The 18,391-nt window shown below is 34.4% G+C and overlaps 1 protein-coding gene across 3 annotated transcripts in view; it reads right to left on the bottom strand.

The window, feature by feature from the left end:
- Arl4 (ADP ribosylation factor-like 4) overlaps positions 1-18,391 on the bottom strand; it is a 194,148-nt gene that overhangs the window by 152,874 nt on the left and 22,883 nt on the right. The gene's annotated exons all lie outside the window — the stretch shown is intronic.

The following is an 18,391-nucleotide window of genomic DNA, read 5'->3' on the forward strand; positions in this document are numbered from 1 at the left end:
ACCGAAATAAGAATTAAGAGTTAAGTTTTCATACAAATGAGGTTAACAAACGATAATTTTGAAGACCTCAAAACTGCGCACTAGCATTGGTATCGAAATTTTGGGCATCTCTTTAAAGTAGTGGTAATTGTAATTCATAACGTCAAAAAGCATTAATAATCATAAAAATTTTCCCGCAGGGTACGTGCGATGTTATTTCATCGATAAGTCGACAATGACTGAACCAGAGATACCCAACTCTTCTATTGAGAGTGTAAATCACCTACTGGACTAAAACGGGTAGGTTTAACGTTTAGCAATTAGAACGAGTGGAACGACCAGATTGAAATCCAGCTAAAAATATATGTGAACAAAGAGATTTGTGACTTCTGTTCTACATCGCTAATAAAAAATATAACCCAATGAAAATAATACAGGAAACGCAAATTTAAATGTATTTTTTTTGTGATCTGATGCTTTGAAGTGTTAATTCACCATTAAGGGGGAGTGGAGTTTTTAATTATGTTTCGACTTTTTTTCTTAAATGAATCCGCTTATATTTTCAAAACTACCTTACCGATCGTTTTACAATTTTGAACACTATTTCTAAACAACCTTTACGAGGTAACGCTGGAGAAAACCCTTTCCCCTAAGAAATTGTTCAAATCGCACCGCTATAGCATATAGCTGCCATACAAACTGGCCGATCAAAATTAAGACAAAAACAATCTTATACCCATTTACGGTATTACAAATCCACCTGTGAAAGCTATAATAGCTTCAGTGCAGCCGAAGTTCACGTTTTCTTTGATTTTTTTAAGCGGACCGCAGTTGGTAGGATTAGGTATGCATGAAATGTCGGTAGATGATGTTAATTTCGAAAACATTGAAAGATTTTGTAAAGTTATATTTTTACATAATTACCAAATTGCGTATTTGTCAACATTTACGACGTTTCTAATTATTATTATTGTCTTTATTATAATACTTATTCTCAACAAGAAAAAAATCTAATTAAAAATACAAACACAGGGTGGCGCAAAATAAACTGTAATAACTTTTTTTTTAATCAATGCAGTTTTTGTTTTATTGTATAACAAATTTTATTTTATGTTATATAATTAATTAAGGGTAGAAGTCGGGATTCCCTCAATTATTGATTTAATGGACTGCATCAATTCAGTCAGATTTCTGGGTTTTGTTTTGTATACCTATTGCTTGACATAACCCCATAAAAGAAGTCTGATGCAGTCAGATCACGTAACCTTGGAGGCCAGCGAAAAGTTGAGTTTCTTGATATTAATTTGTTTTCAAATTTTCGTTGGAGCTCCGCAATAACCGGTCTGGCCATGTTGGTACATCATGCTGGAACCAAACGCTATTGAGAGGGATACGTCTTTGGCGCAGTTGAGGAAAAAAACTCATTCAATATCTTTAAATAACGGTGCCCATTGACAGTTGCTTATAAACCGTTTTCTTCAAAGAAGTATGGCGCGAAAATACACCTTGATGAAACTGCGTACCACACAGTAACTCGTTCTGGGGAAATTCCGTTTGCAATATTACATAAATATTCTAGTATAAGAAATTTATTATTTTATTTTAAAAGATCTAACTTTATAGGCCAAATGTTTTATAATAGAAATTTCGCATATATGTATTTTAGACATAAGTAGCTTCACAGGGTAATGGAGTTAATTTATTTAGAACGAAAACTAGTTATGGAACACCAGGAAGATACAATGACAAGTGAACAACTACCTCTCTGATTTATATAAATATATACTCTACCTGATAATCTGAATGAATAACAAGTAATGGAACACCCTTTCAAGTGTATTTTCTTTTTGACTTAGTCGCTCTAAAAAATCCTTTGTTTGGCCTTCGAGACTTTTTTACATTACCGTCAGCATGATTTCTAGGCTTCAACATCAACGAAAACAATAACAACAAGTAAGCAACCGAAAACTTTATACTCAAGAAAATTTCAAAAACGAAAGTGGTGAAATATTTTCAGGCGTTGGCAAAAATGTATATTAAACAAGAAGCCCGACAGACGTTGTCCTGTGTCACGTCTTAAATGTAAACTTTTTGAAATTAGCTGTAACAATTAGACCGTTTTGATGAAAATATTTGATTATTATTAGAAACTTATTACAATATCTAATGTCATTCATATATATTTACCACAATCCGACCAATCGATAGCGTGTCAATATGTATATTATAATGCTTTCAGAGATGTTAATTGTAGACGCTGTATTGAATGAAAACTTGAAGTCGTTTGAATTGATTGTGAAAAGGTTGAATCTATTCTATAACGGATATTTATTTTTGGAGTTAATTATCTACAAAAACTGAAGTTATCGTAATGCAATTGGATGTACAATACTTTTGGTTATTCCTTGAGAGGTATAAACAAATAAATTAGATGGTTTTCCTACTCTCGAGCACGCAACGTATGAAAAGCACGGATTTTCTAAATCTAATCCACAAATCATTGTTTGACCTTGTGCCTTTTTAATAGTCATCGCAAATGCAGAGCAGATGGGTGATTGAAAATGTTTAAATGGTAACGGTACCGGTAACGGTTAAACGGTAACAGAATCTGAAGGAATCGTTGGAATCCGTGGCAGAAGTACAACTTCACCTTGAAATTTTCCACTAAAAATATTTTTTTCTACAAAAAATTCCATGTCTTCGCGGAAGAGCAAGAAATATAAATACATTTATTATTTATTTATTTACATATTTCTTAGTATTGTATATTCACTATTTCCGTATAGAGTAGCATAGCAGTATGAATGTTTAGACACTATACACCATACACATGTCTATAGTCTTAATAGTTTAAGCTATACTTATGCTATCTTAGAATCTGATCTAAACGCCCTCTACCAGGCTCAATTATACTTTTGAATATCTGTCACGACTGCAGCGCAGTCTACCGGATCCAATGTAAAACATTTCAAAATTAAGAACTACTTATAAATGAAAAATTAGTGAAATAAACATTTTCCAGTGCACCAAATTGTGAATTTAAACCATCCTCGAATCCCATTGAACTCACACAAAAAATTTCATCAAAATCGGTCCAGCTGTCTAGGAGGAGTTCAGTGACATACACACGCACACAAGAAATCTATATATATAAAAGAAAGTCGTGTTAGTTACTCCACTTATAACTCAAGAACGGCTGAACCGATTTAGCTGAAAATTGGCAGGGAGGTAGTTTCAACAGCATTCCCGTGTGACTTGACATGAAACGTCAGTCACTATAAAACGTGGTATAACAAAAAAGAATCAGACTTGGAATAACTAAACGCAAATAACAGCTATGTAATGACGTATGGATGACAATTTGATATTTGTAAGAAATCAATAATAACCCTATTTCTATTAAATAAATAATTAACAATTATAATGATAGGGCCATTGCCCATTTGTATAAACAGTGAAGTGAACTATGTATAAAACTCGGTATGGTTGAAAATTTGAGTTTGAGTTTGAGTGAAGTGAAGTTTAATTAATAATGCCGCGACCAAGACGATCGAATCTTTCCCGACAAAGCCGTGATGCAAGAAGAATACGAAATACTGCAAATGAAAGGACTGAAGAAGAACAAGAAATTGCACGTGAACAGCGCCGCGATAGTATGGCTCGACTTCGTGCTTCTCAATCACGAGAGCAAAGTGAAGCAGCCCGTGAAACAGCTCGGTTGGCAATGCAGAATCGTCGAGCGAACAACAAAGGTCAACAAATAGATAATTTGCGACGCAGAAAAAGATATTTATCAAGTGCTGATTTGAATCGAGCAGCGTTTCAATACGATTGCAGCAATGATTACAGCTTGCATCCTAGCGTTTCCATTGGGCAAATGGACGTAGTTTGCGAGTATTGTGCTGCATTAAAGTTTTCCGGAGAAACGCCTGGATTATGCTGCCTTAATGGTAAAGTGAAATTGCCATTCTTGACTCCGCCACCTGAGCCATTGTATTCATTGCTTTGTGGCGAATCACAAGAATCACGCCACTTTCTTGCAAATACTCAAAAATACAATGGTTGTTTCCAGATGACGTCATTTTTGGCAGATATTATCGAAGAACGAGGCTTTAATCCGACATTTAAGGTATTTATTTTTGTACTTATATAGAATGTAGTTGAAGAATAACTTACTTTATCTATTGGTATCTATGTAGTATATTTGCTAATTCTGAACTCTACTCTCCCATAGAAAAAAGTATTTATAACCCAGTTAATACTGTCTGTCTAAAATGGTATCCTTCTGCTTTAATACAGCTTTTTGAACGGTCCAAAAGCATGTCGAACGAGTGATTTAGCTCGTTGCCCGGTATGGCCGCTAGTATGCCGGTGCAAGCCTTTTGAATGGCCTCCACGTCTGCATAACGCTTTCTTTTCATCGGCAAATGCATTTTTCCGAAAAGGTAGAAGTCGCACGGTGCCTTATCAGGTGAATACGGGGAGTGGTTGATTGTTAAAATGTGATTTTTGGTTAAATAATCGGCCACAAGCGTCGATCGATAAGACGGCGCATTATCGTGCAACAAACGCCAACTTCCATCTTCGCGATATTCGGGCCGAACACGTCGAATACGTCGCACCAAACGCTTGAAAACTCCAAGGTAGAATACCGCATTAACGTTTTGGCCGGGTGGAACAAATACTTTGTGGACAATACCCTTGGAATCATAAAAATAAGTCATCATTGTCTTCACTTTTGACTTCTGCAGGCGCGATGTTTTGGGTTTCGGTTCATTTTAAAATAATGTTGGCTCTTTGTTCGAAACTCATTTTCGCACCGATGACAAAAACATACTGACACTTAAAATGCAATAAGTTCACTTCAAATAGATGAAATGTCATGAAATTTTTACTGGAAGTCTATAAAGGATAGCAGATTCTAACGCACTAGTCGGCATATAGATGGCGCCACTAGAGTTTTCTTTTTTACTGCTTACTTTGGAACGCACCTTGTATAGTATAAGGTTAGATATATGTGGCTAGGAGAAGTATTGACCCGATTTTATCTATCTTTTACACAATGATACAATCAATATTTTAGTTTCTTAATTTTAATACTACTTCATAGTTTTTTGATAACGAACAAACCGAAATAAGAATTAAGAGTTAAGTTTTCATACAAATGAGGTTAACAAACGATAATTTTGAAGACCTCAAAACTGCGCACTAGCATTGGTATCGAAATTTTGGGCATCTCTTTAAAGTAGTGGTAATTGTAATTCATAACGTCAAAAAGCATTAATAATCATAAAAATTTTCCCGCAGGGTACGTGCGATGTTATTTCATCGATAAGTCGACAATGACTGAACCAGAGATACCCAACTCTTCTATTGAGAGTGTAAATCACCTACTGGACTAAAACGGGTAGGTTTAACGTTTAGCAATTAGAACGAGTGGAACGACCAGATTGAAATCCAGCTAAAAATATATGTGAACAAAGAGATTTGTGACTTCTGTTCTACATCGCTAATAAAAAATATAACCCAATGAAAATAATACAGGAAACGCAAATTTAAATGTATTTTTTTTGTGATCTGATGCTTTGAAGTGTTAATTCACCATTAAGGGGGAGTGGAGTTTTTAATTATGTTTCGACTTTTTTTCTTAAATGAATCCGCTTATATTTTCAAAACTACCTTACCGATCGTTTTACAATTTTGAACACTATTTCTAAACAACCTTTACGAGGTAACGCTGGAGAAAACCCTTTCCCCTAAGAAATTGTTCAAATCGCACCGCTATAGCATATAGCTGCCATACAAACTGGCCGATCAAAATTAAGACAAAAACAATCTTATACCCATTTACGGTATTACAAATCCACCTGTGAAAGCTATAATAGCTTCAGTGCAGCCGAAGTTCACGTTTTCTTTGATTTTTTTAAGCGGACCGCAGTTGGTAGGATTAGGTATGCATGAAATGTCGGTAGATGATGTTAATTTCGAAAACATTGAAAGATTTTGTAAAGTTATATTTTTACATAATTACCAAATTGCGTATTTGTCAACATTTACGACGTTTCTAATTATTATTATTGTCTTTATTATAATACTTATTCTCAACAAGAAAAAAATCTAATTAAAAATACAAACACAGGGTGGCGCAAAATAAACTGTAATAACTTTTTTTTTAATCAATGCAGTTTTTGTTTTATTGTATAACAAATTTTATTTTATGTTATATAATTAATTAAGGGTAGAAGTCGGGATTCCCTCAATTATTGATTTAATGGACTGCATCATCAGTCAGATTTCTGGGTTTTGTTTTGTATACCTATTGCTTGACATAACCCCATAAAAGAAGTCTGATGCAGTCAGATCACGTAACCTTGGAGGCCAGCGAAAAGTTGAGTTTCTTGATATTAATTTGTTTTCAAATTTTCGTTGGAGCTCCGCAATAACCGGTCTGGCCATGTTGGTACATCATGCTGGAACCAAACGCTATTGAGAGGGATACGTCTTCGGCGCAGTTGAGGAAAAAAACTCATTCAATATCTTTAAATAACGGTGCCCATTGACAGTTGCTTATAAACCGTTTTCTTCAAAGAAGTATGGCGCGAAAATACACCTTGATGAAACTGCGTACCACACAGTAACTCGTTCTGGGGAAATTCCGTTTGCAATATTACATAAATATTCTAGTATAAGAAATTTATTATTTTATTTTAAAAGATCTAACTTTATAGGCTAAATGTTTTATAATAGAAAGTTCGCATATATGTATTTTAGACATAAGTAGCTTCACAGGGTAGTGGAGTTAATTTGTTTAGAACGAAAACTAGTTATGGAACACCAGAAAGATACAATGACAAGTGAACAACTACCTCTCTGATTTATATAAATATATACTCTACCTGATAATCTGAATGAATAACAAGTAATGGAACACCCTTTCAAGTGTATTTTCTTTTTGACTTAGTCGCTCTAAAAAATCCTTTGTTTGGCCTTCGAGACTTTTTTACATTACCGTCAGCATGCTTTCTAGGCTTCAACATCAACGAAAACAATAACAACAAGTAAGCAACCGAAAACTTTATACTCAAGAAAATTCCAAAAACGAAAGTGGTGAAATATTTTCAGGCGTTGGCAAAAATGTATATTAAACAAGAAGCCCGACAGACGTTGTCCTGTGTCACGTCTTAAATGTAAACTTTTTGAAATTAGCTGTAACAATTAGACCGTTTTGATGAAAATATTTGATTATTATTAGAAACTTATTACAATATCTAATGTCATTCATATATATTTACCACAATCCGACCAATCGATAGCGTGTCAATATGTATATTATAATGCTTTCAGAGATGTTAATTGTAGACGCTGTATTGAATGAAAACTTGAAGTCGTTTGAATTGATTGTGAAAAGGTTGAATCTATTCTATAACGGATATTTATTTTTGGAGTTAATTATCTACAAAAACTGAAGTTATCGTAATGCAATTGGATGTACAATACTTTTGGTTATTCCTTGAGAGGTATAAACAAATAAATTAGATGGTTTTCCTACTCTCGAGCACGCAACGTATAATTGGCCGTGAGAAAAGCACGGATTTTCTAAATCTAATCCACAAATCATTGTTTGACCTTGTGCCTTTTTAATAGTCATCGCAAATGCAGAGCAGATGGGTGATTGAAAATGTTTAAATGGTAACGGTACCGGTAACGGTTAAACGGTTAAACGGTAACGGAATCTGAAGGAATCGTTGGAATCCGTGGCAGAAGTACAACTTCACCTTGAAATTTTCCACTAAAAATATTTTTTTCTACAAAAAATTCCATGTCTTCGCGGAAGAGCAAGAAATATAAATACATTTATTATTTATTTATTTACATATTTCTTAGTATTGTATATTCACTATTTCCGTATAGAGTAGCATAGCAGTATGAATGTTTAGACACTATACACCATACACATGTCTATAGTCTTAATAGTTTAAGCTATACTTATGCTATCTTAGAATCTGATCTAAACGCCCTCTACCAGGCTCAATTATACTTTTGAATATCTGTCACGACTGCAGCGCAGTCTACCGGATCCAATGTAAAACATTTCAAAATTAAGAACTACTTATAAATGAAAAATTAGTGAAATAAACATTTTCCAGTGCACCAAATTGTGAATCTAAACCATCCTCGAATCCCATTGAACTCACACAAAAAATTTCATCAAAATCGGTCCAGCCGTCTAGGAGGAGTTCAGTGACATACACACGCACACAAGAAATCTATATATATAAAAGAAAGTCGTGTTAGTTACTCCACTTATAACTCAAGAACGGCTGAACCGATTTAGCTGAAAATTGGCAGGGAGGTAGTTTCAACAGCATTCCCGTGTGACTTGACATGAAACGTCAGTCACTATAAAACGTGGTATAACAAAAAAGAATCAGACTTGGAATAACTAAACGCAAATAACAGCTATGTAATGACGTATGGATGACAATTTGATATTTGTAAGAAACCAATAATAACCCTATTTCTATTAAATAAATAATTAACAATTATAATGATAGGGCCATTGCCCATTTGTATAAACAGTGAAGTGAACTATGTATAAAACTCGGTATGGTTGAAAATTTGAGTTTGAGTTTGAGTGAAGTGAAGTTTAATTAATAATGCCGCGACCAAGACGATCGAATCTTTCCCGACAAAGCCGTGATGCAAGAAGAATACGAAATACTGCAAATGAAAGGACTGAAGAAGAACAAGAAATTGCACGTGAACAGCGCCGCGATAGTATGGCTCGACTTCGTGCTTCTCAATCACGAGAGCAAAGTGAAGCAGCCCGTGAAACAGCTCGGTTGGCAATGCAGAATCGTCGAGCGAACAACAAAGGTCAACAAATAGATAATTTGCGACGCAGAAAAAGATATTTATCAAGTGCTGATTTGAATCGAGCAGCGTTTCAATACGATTGCAGCAATGATTACAGCTTGCATCCTAGCGTTTCCATTGGGCAAATGGACGTAGTTTGCGAGTATTGTGCTGCATTAAAGTTTTCCGGAGAAACGCCTGGATTATGCTGCCTTAATGGTAAAGTGAAATTGCCATTCTTGACTCCGCCACCTGAGTCATTGTATTCATTGCTTTGTGGCGAATCACAAGAATCACGCCACTTTCTTGCAAATACTCAAAAATACAATGGTTGTTTCCAGATGACGTCATTTTTGGCAGATATTATCGAAGAACGAGGCTTTAATCCGACATTTAAGGTATTTATTTTTGTACTTATATAGAATGTAGTTAAAGAATAACTTACTTTATCTATTGGTATCTATGTAGTATATTTGCTAATTCTGAACTCTACTCTCCCATAGAAAAAAGTATTTATAACCCAGTTAATACTGTCTGTCTAAAATGGTATCCTTCTGCTTTAATACAGCTTTTTGAACGGTCCAAAAGCATGTCGAACGAGTGCTTTAGCTCGTTGCCCGGTATGGCCGCTAGTATGCCGGTGCAAGCCTTTTGAATGGCCTCCACGTCTGCATAACGCTTTCTTTTCATCGGCAAATGCATTTTTCCGAAAAGGTAGAAGTCGCACGGTGCCTTATCAGGTGAATACGGGGAGTGGTTGATTGTTAAAATGTGATTTTTGATTAAATAATCGGCCACAAGCGTCGATCGATAAGACGGCGCATTATCGTGCAACAAACGCCAACTTCCATCTTCGCGATATTCGGGCCGAACACGTCGAATACGTCGCACCAAACGCTTGAAAACTCCAAGGTAGAATACCGCATTAACGTTTTGGCCGGGTGGAACAAATACTTTGTGGACAATACCCTTGGAATCATAAAAATAAGTCATCATTGTCTTCACTTTTGACTTCTGTAGGCGCGATTTTTTGGGTTTCGGCTCATTTCTCATTTATGTCCTCACGACCATTTTGACCTTGAAACCACTCCTGCACTCTGCTACGGGATAGGCAATCATCGCCATAAACTTGTTTTATCAATTGAAACGTTTCGATAAAAGTTTTACCAATTTTAAAACAAAATTTAATGTTGGCTCTTTGTTCGAAGCTCATTTTCGCACCGATGACAAAAACATACTGACACTTAAAATGCAATAAGTTCACTTCCAATAGATGAAATGTCATGAAATTTTTACTGGAAGTCGATAAAGGATAGCAGATTCTAACGCACTAGTCGACATATAGATGGCGCCACTACAGTTTTCTTTTTTACTGCTTACTTTGGAACGCACCTTGTATAGTATAAGGTTAGATATATGTGGCTAGGAGAAGTATTGACCCGATTTTATCTATCTTTTACACAATCATACAATCAATATTTTAGTTTCTTAATTTTAATACTACTTTATACTTTTTTGATAACGAACTAAACGAAATAAGAATTAAGAGTTAAGTTTTCATACAAATGAGGTTAACAAACGATAATTTTGAAGAGCTCAAAACTGCGCACTAGCATTGGTATCGAAATTTTGGGCATCTCTTTAGAGTAGTGGTAATGGTACCCAACTTTTCTATTGAGAGTGTAAATCACCTACTAGACTAAAACGGGTAGGTTTAACGTTTAGCAATTAGAACGAGTGGAACGACCAGATTGAAATCCAGCTAAAAATATATGTGAACAAAGATAATCATAAAAAATTTCCCGCAGGGTACGCGCGATGTTTTTTCATCGGTATGTCGACAATGACTGAACCAGAGATACCCAACTCTTCTATTGAGAGTGTAAATCACCTACTAGACTAAAACGGGTAGGTTTAACGTTTAGCAATTAGAACGAGTGGAACGACCAGATTGAAATCCAGCTAAAAATATATGTGAACAAAGAGATTTGTGACTTCTGTTCAACATCGCTAATAAAAAATGTAACCCAATGAAAATAATATACGAAACGCAAATTAAAATGTATTTGATGAAATTTTTTGTGATCTGATGCTTCGGGGTGTTAATTCACCATTAAGGGGGAGTGGAGTTTTTAATTATATTTCGACTTTTTTTCTTAAATGAATCCGCTTATATTTTCAAAACTACCTTACCGATCGTTTTACAATTTTGAACACTATTTCTAGACAACCTTTACGAGGTAACGCTGGAGAAAACCCTTTCCCCTAAGAAATTGTTCAAATCGCACCGCTATAGCATATAGCTGCCATGCAAAGTGGCCGATCAAAATTAAGACAAAAACAATCTTATACCCATTTACGCTATTACAAATCCACCTGTGAAGGATATTATAGCTTCAGTGCAGCCGAAGTTCACGTTTTCTTTGATTTTTTTAAGCGGTCATTTGACCGCAGTTGGTAGCATTAGGTATGCATGAATTGTTGGTAGATTGTGTTAATTTCATTATTATTATTGCCCTTATTATAATACTTATTCTCAACAAGAAAAATATCTAATTAAAAATACAAACACAGGGCGGCGCACGAATCTGCTTCAAAAATAAACTGTAATAACTTTTTTTTTAATCAATGCTGCCTTATTTACTGTATAACAAATTTTATTTTATTTTATATAATTAATTAAGGGTGGAAGTCGGGATTCCCTCAATTATTGATTTAATGAACTGCATCAATTCAGTCAGATTTCTGGGTTTTGTTTTGTATACTTATTGCTTGACATAACCCCATAAAAGAAGTCTGATGCAGTCAGATCACGTAACCTTGGAGGACAGCGAAAAGTTGAGTTTCTTGATATTAATTTGTTTTCAAATTTTCGTTGGAGCTCCGCAATAACCGGTCTGGACATGTTGGTACATCATGCTGGAACCAAACGCTATTGAGAGGGATACGTCTTCGGCGCAGTTGAGGAAAAAAACTCATTCAATATCTTTAAATAACGGTGCCCATTGACAATTGCTTATAAACCGTTTTCTTCAAAGAAGTATGGCGCGAAAATACACTTTGATGAAACTGCGTACCACACAGTAACTCGTTCTGGGGAAGTTCCGTTTGCAATATTACATAAATATTCTAGTATAAGAAATTTATTATTTTATTTTAAAAGATCTAACTTTATAGGCTAAATGTTTTATAATAGAAAGTTCGCATATATGTATTTTAGACATAAGTAGCTTCACAGGGTAGTGGAGTTAATTTGTTTAGAACGAAAACTAGTTATGGAACACCAGAAAGATACAATGACGAGTGAACAACTACCTCTCTGATTTATATAAATATATACTCTACCTGATAATCTGAATGAATAACAAGTAATGGAACACCCTTTCAAGTGTATTTTCTTTTTGACTTAGTCTCTCTAAAAAATCCTTTGTTTGGCCTTCGAAACTTTTTACATTACCGTCAGCATGCTTTCTAGGCTTCAACATCAACGAAAACAATAACAACAAGTAAGCAACCGAAAACTTTATACTCAAGAAAATTCCAAAAACGAAAGTGGTGAAATATTTTCAGGCGTTGGCAAAAATGTATATTAAACAAGAAGCCCAACAGACGTTGTCCTGTGTCACGTCTTAAATGTAAACTTTTTTAAATTAGCTGTAACAATTAGACCGTTTCGATGAAAATATTTTATTATTATTAGAAACTTATTACAATATCTAATGTCATTCATATATATTTACCCCAATCCGACCGATCGATAGCGTGTCGATATGTATATTATAATGCTTTCAGAGATGTTAATTGTAGACGCTGTATTGAATGAAAACTTGAAGTCGTTTGAACTGATTGTGAAAAGGTTGAATCTATTCTATAACGGATATTTATTCTTAGAGTTAATTATCTACAAAAACTGAAGTTATCGTAATGCAATAGGATGTACAATACTTTGGGTTATTCCTTGAGAGGTATAAACAAATAAATTAGATGGTTTTCCTACTCTCGAGCACGCAACGTATAATTGGCCGTGAGAAAAGCACGGATTTTCTAAATCTAATCCACAAATCATTGTTTGACCTTGTGCCTTTTTAATAGTCATCGCAAATGCTGAGCAGATGGGCGATTGCAAATGTTTAAATGTTAACGGTACCGGTAACGGAATCTGAAGGAATCGTTGGAATCCGTGGCAGAAGTACAACTTCACCTTGAAATTTTCCACTCAAAATATTTTTTTCTACAAAAAATTCCATGTCTTCGCGGAAGAGCAAGAAATATAAATAAATTTATTATTTATTTATTTACATATTTCTTAGTATTGTATATTCACTATTTCCGTATAGAGTAGCATAGCAGTATGAATGTTTAGACACTATACACCATACACATGCCTATAGTCTTAATAGTTTAAGCTATACTTATGCTATCTTAGAATCTGATCTAAACGCCCTCTACCAGGCTCAATTATACTTTTGAATATCTGTCACGACTGCAGCGCAGTCTACCGGATCCAATGTAAGACATTTCAAAATTAAGAACTACTTATAAATGAAAAATTAGTGAAATAAATATTTTTCAGTGGACCAAATTGTGAATCTAAACCATCCTCGAATCCCATTGAACTCACACAAAAAATTTCATCAAAATCGGTCCAGCCGTCTAGGAGGAGTTCAGTGGCATACACACGCTCACAAGAAATATATAATATATATAAAGATAATGATACAAATAAATTCAATATTCGAGGAAACCGTTAACGAATTACAATCAAATAAGTCGGAAACTCAATTAATTTCATTACTTTATTTTATTTCGTGTCCGAGATATTTATACTGAAATTAAACTGAATAACTCAAAAGGGATATATGTATGTAGTGCACACTGAACCAAGAGGCTAAATTTAATATATTGGGTTTATGGAGAAAAAGTCAAGTAGATATATTGAATTCTTTATATTAGGGTAAAACCACCTGGAAAATTTAGCGCTGTCTTGGAAAATAATCCATACCTAATTGAAGATATGTTCTTTAATAAAAAAGTTTTGTATACAAGAACTTGATTATTATCGTTCACTTTGTATGGGGTTATCTAAAAACTAAGGGACACGTTCGCATAAATAAGACCGACGGACGGACAAACAAACGTATAGGACTAAATTGACTCAGCTCGTCATACTGATCATTTATACATATATTTTATAAGGTATCCAACGATTCCTTTTGGGTTAAATATACCCTGTTCAGGATATAAAAAAACCATAAGCGGTATATACAAGGTGCGTTCCAAAGTAAACAGGACTTTTTAAAAAAAAAAAGGCAGAACAAATGGTTTTATCGGCAAAATCAATTAATTTTATTCAAAATGGTATCCTTCTGCTTTAATACAGCTTTTTGAACGGTCCAAAAGCGTGTCGAACGGGTGCTTTAGCTCGTTGCCCGGTAGTATGCCGGTGCAAGCCTTTTGAATGGCCTCCACGTCTGCATAACGCTTTCTTTTCATCGGCAAATGCATTTTTCCGAAAAGGTAGAAGTCGCACGGTGCCTTATCAGGTGAATACGGGGAGTGGTTGATTGTTAAAATGTGATTTTTGGTTAAATAATCGGCCACAAGCGTCGATCGATAAGACGGCGCATTATCGTGCAACAAACGCCAACTTCCATCTTCGCGATATTCGGGCCGAACACGTCGAATACGTCGCACCAAACGCTTGAAAACTCCAAGGTAGAATACCGCATTAACGTTTTGGCCGGGTGGAACAAATACTTTGTGGACAATACCCTTGGAATAATAAAAATAAGTCATCATTGTCTTCACTTTTGACTTCTGCAGGCGCGATGTTTTGGGTTTCGGTTCATTTTAAAATAATGTTGGCTCTTTGTTCGAAACTCATTTTCGCACCGATGACAAAAACATACTGACACTTAAAATGCAATAAGTTCACTTCAAATAGATGAAATGTCATGAAATTTTTACTGGAAGTCTATAAAGGATAGCAGATTCTAACGCACTAGTCGGCATATAGATGGCGCCACTAGAGTTTTCTTTTTTACTGCTTACTTTGGAACGCACCTTGTATAGTATAAGGTTAGATATATGTGGCTAGGAGAAGTATTGACCCGATTTTATCTATCTTTTACACAATGATACAATCAATATTTTAGTTTCTTAATTTTAATACTACTTCATAGTTTTTTGATAACGAACAAACCGAAATAAGAATTAAGAGTTAAGTTTTCATACAAATGAGGTTAACAAACGATAATTTTGAAGACCTCAAAACTGCGCACTAGCATTGGTATCGAAATTTTGGGCATCTCTTTAGAGTAGTGGTAATTGTAATTCATAACGTCAAAAAGCATTAATAATCATAAAAATTTTCCCGCAGGGTACGTGCGATGTTATTTCATCGATAAGTCGACAATGACTGAACCAGAGATACCCAACTCTTCTATTGAGAGTGTAAATCACCTACTAGACTAAAACGGGTAGGTTTAACGTTTAGCAATTAGAACGAGTGGAACGACCAGATTGAAATCCAGCTAAAAATATATGTGAACAAAGAGATTTGTGACTTCTGTTCAACATCGCTAATAAAAAATATAACCCAATGAAAATAATATAGGAAACGCAAATTTAAATGTATTTGATGAAATTTTTTGTGATCTGATGCTTTGAAGTGTTAATTCACCATTAAGGGGGAGTGGAGTTTTTAATTATTTTTTTTTCTTAAATGAATCCGCTTATATTTTCAAAACTACCTTACCGATCGTTTTACAATTTTGAACACTATTTTTAGACAACCTTTACGAGGTAACGCTGGAGAAAACCCTTTCCTCTAGGAATTTGTTCAAATCGCACCGCTATAGCATATAGCTGCCATGCATACTGGCCGATCAAAATTAAGACAAAAACAATCTTATACCCATTTACGCTATTACAAATCCACCTGTGAAAGCTATAATAGCTTCAGTGCAGCCGAAGTTCACGTTTTCTTTGATTTTTTTAAGCGGTCATTTGACCGCGGTTGGTAGGATTAGGTATGCATGAAATGTCGGTAGATGGTGTTAATTTTGAAAACATTGAAAAATTTTGTAAAGTTAAATCTATACTAATATTATAAATGCGAAAGTCCGTTTGTTTGTTAAGCTTTCACGCACAAACTACTTAACAGATCATCATGAAATTTTGTACATATACTCTTAGAGGTGTCAGAATGAACATAGGATACTTTTTATTACAAAATTTATAAATTTTTTAAGGATTATTAAAAAAATAATTTTAGAAGATTATATATGTTTGGAAAATAAATTTGAAAATTTTGAAATTGAAAAAACAAAGTTTGGCAGAAATGATTGTTTGTCGAAAAAATTAAAAATGAAAGAAAACATAAATGTATAAAAAACGTAAATCAGAGAAATAACACAAATATTATTAGTTACTCTTATTAAATATAAAAATGCTCCGAAAGCGGAAATCGGCGCTGTCAAGAAATTCTACGCCGGTGCGTAAGGCTAAAGTTACACGAAATAAAGAATGTGAAGTTCAAGCAGAGCTGAGAAGGCAACAGCAAGCAGATCGACAACGTGTTTTGAGAGCAGCTGAAACTTCTCATCAGGCACGAGTACGTTCGAAAAGACAAGCTTAGCAGCAGGAAGCTAGAAGAGCAACGGAAACGCAAGAACAATTGCAGGCAAGAAGAATTAATGATGCAGAAGTAAGAACCACGCGTCGTCGTAATTTCATAACTAAGAATTGGAATATATATAAAATATATTCTTTATATGGATCCATATCTAGTATAATGATATCAGTTATTTATTTCATGGATTCGATGCGAGCGAAGCCGCGGGTAAAAGCTAGTTTTTACATAATTACCAAATTGCGTATTTGTAACATTTACGACGTTTCTAATTATTATTATTGTCTTTATTATAATACTTATTCTCAACAAGAAAAAAATCTAATTAAAAATACAAACACAGGGTGGCGCAAAATAAACTGTAATAATTTTTTTTTTAATCAATGCTGTTTTTTTTTATTGTATAACAAATTTTATTTTATGTTATATAATTAATTAAGGGTGGAAGTCGGGACTCCCTCAATTATTGAATTAATGGACTGCATCGATTCAGTCAGATTTCTGGGTTTTGTTTTGTATACCTATTGCTTGACATAAGCCCATAAAAGAAGTCTGATGCAGTCAGATCAGGTAACCTTGGAGGCCTGCAAAAAGTGGAGTTTCTTGATATTAATTTGTTTTCAAATTTTCGTTGGAGCTCCGCAATAACCGGTATGGCGATGTTGGTACATCATGCTGGAACCAAACGCTATTGAGAGGGATACGTCTTCGGCGCAGTTGGTTGTTTACGTTTCCGTTTAGATTAAAATGGGCCTCATCAAATATAAACAAGCAATTTATCAAGTTATTCTCTTATTCGGTCAAAAATTTTTTGGCGACATACCAGGCAAATAAACAAATCTAGAGGATTTGAACAGCTTGTTATTTGAACTTTCTACGAAAACAGGTTTAAGTCATCATGAATTATCCGTTGTAATTACCGCCTACTTACTCAAAGTTGCGCCGACAAGTTGTGAGTCGAAACTCTTGGAATTGCTTGAATTGACGATGCAACAGCCACGATTGTTTCTTTAACATGAACAGGGGAGTGCCGCCAAAATGGAAATGACGGACTGCAAAGTATGGTACCGCTGCACTATCCAAACCCTCTTTTTAGTATCTTAAGCATTCATTTCTAAAAAAGTTAAATAGAAGAAGATTCGAGCGCCACCCTGTGTAACAATTAAGAGGAGTCTTAAATCAAAGGAGAGAGAAATTAAGTCCAGAGCTTCAAAAACCCCTGCTTAATTCCAATAAAGTGCATTATATTGGCAAACCAATTAAACGTAACGTAACGTAAACAACTAATAATTCTTTATGAAACAATATACAATATCGTAATATGATCTAACTAGACTACCCCGTCCACGCGTTGCTGTAGCAAAGGTATACAATAATTATAAATTATTCAATACAGAAGAATTATGATAACGAAAACCCGGGGAAAGAATCCAAGGGGATACAATTTGAACATTACTTTCAAATTTAAAAAATGATTGATACAAATTTTCTTAGTTTTGTTATTAAGCACAAATAAACATAAGATATAAGATGTTGAATTTTTTATTTTATTAATTTTATATTCAAGTTTGTAACAAATGAGTACTTTTCAAAGTTGATAGTTGATAACATTTCAAATAATGAAAGAGGGTAGATCATTCATAATTTTTAACAATAATTTGTTTTTGTTATATTTTTTAATTATAAAAATTTTTAAATTAAATTTATTTCAGTTCTATTCGTATCGTACAAACGTGTTTATTCGCGCTAAAAGTTTGTCTTTGACAGTTTTTCGATTGATTGACTCAGTACGTTGTGAGCGCTCGTCACAGATGGACACCAGCACAGAGAAAATTCGCTATATTTTACAATTTTTCTCCGACCACGGCGAAAAAGCAGCCAAAGCAAAAAATTTATTTAGTTTATGGGCCCGATACTGTAAGC

Source organism: Bactrocera oleae, chromosome X (assembly GCF_042242935.1).
Source record: "Bactrocera oleae isolate idBacOlea1 chromosome X, idBacOlea1, whole genome shotgun sequence".
Taxonomy (NCBI): Eukaryota; Metazoa; Arthropoda; class Insecta; order Diptera; family Tephritidae; genus Bactrocera; species Bactrocera oleae.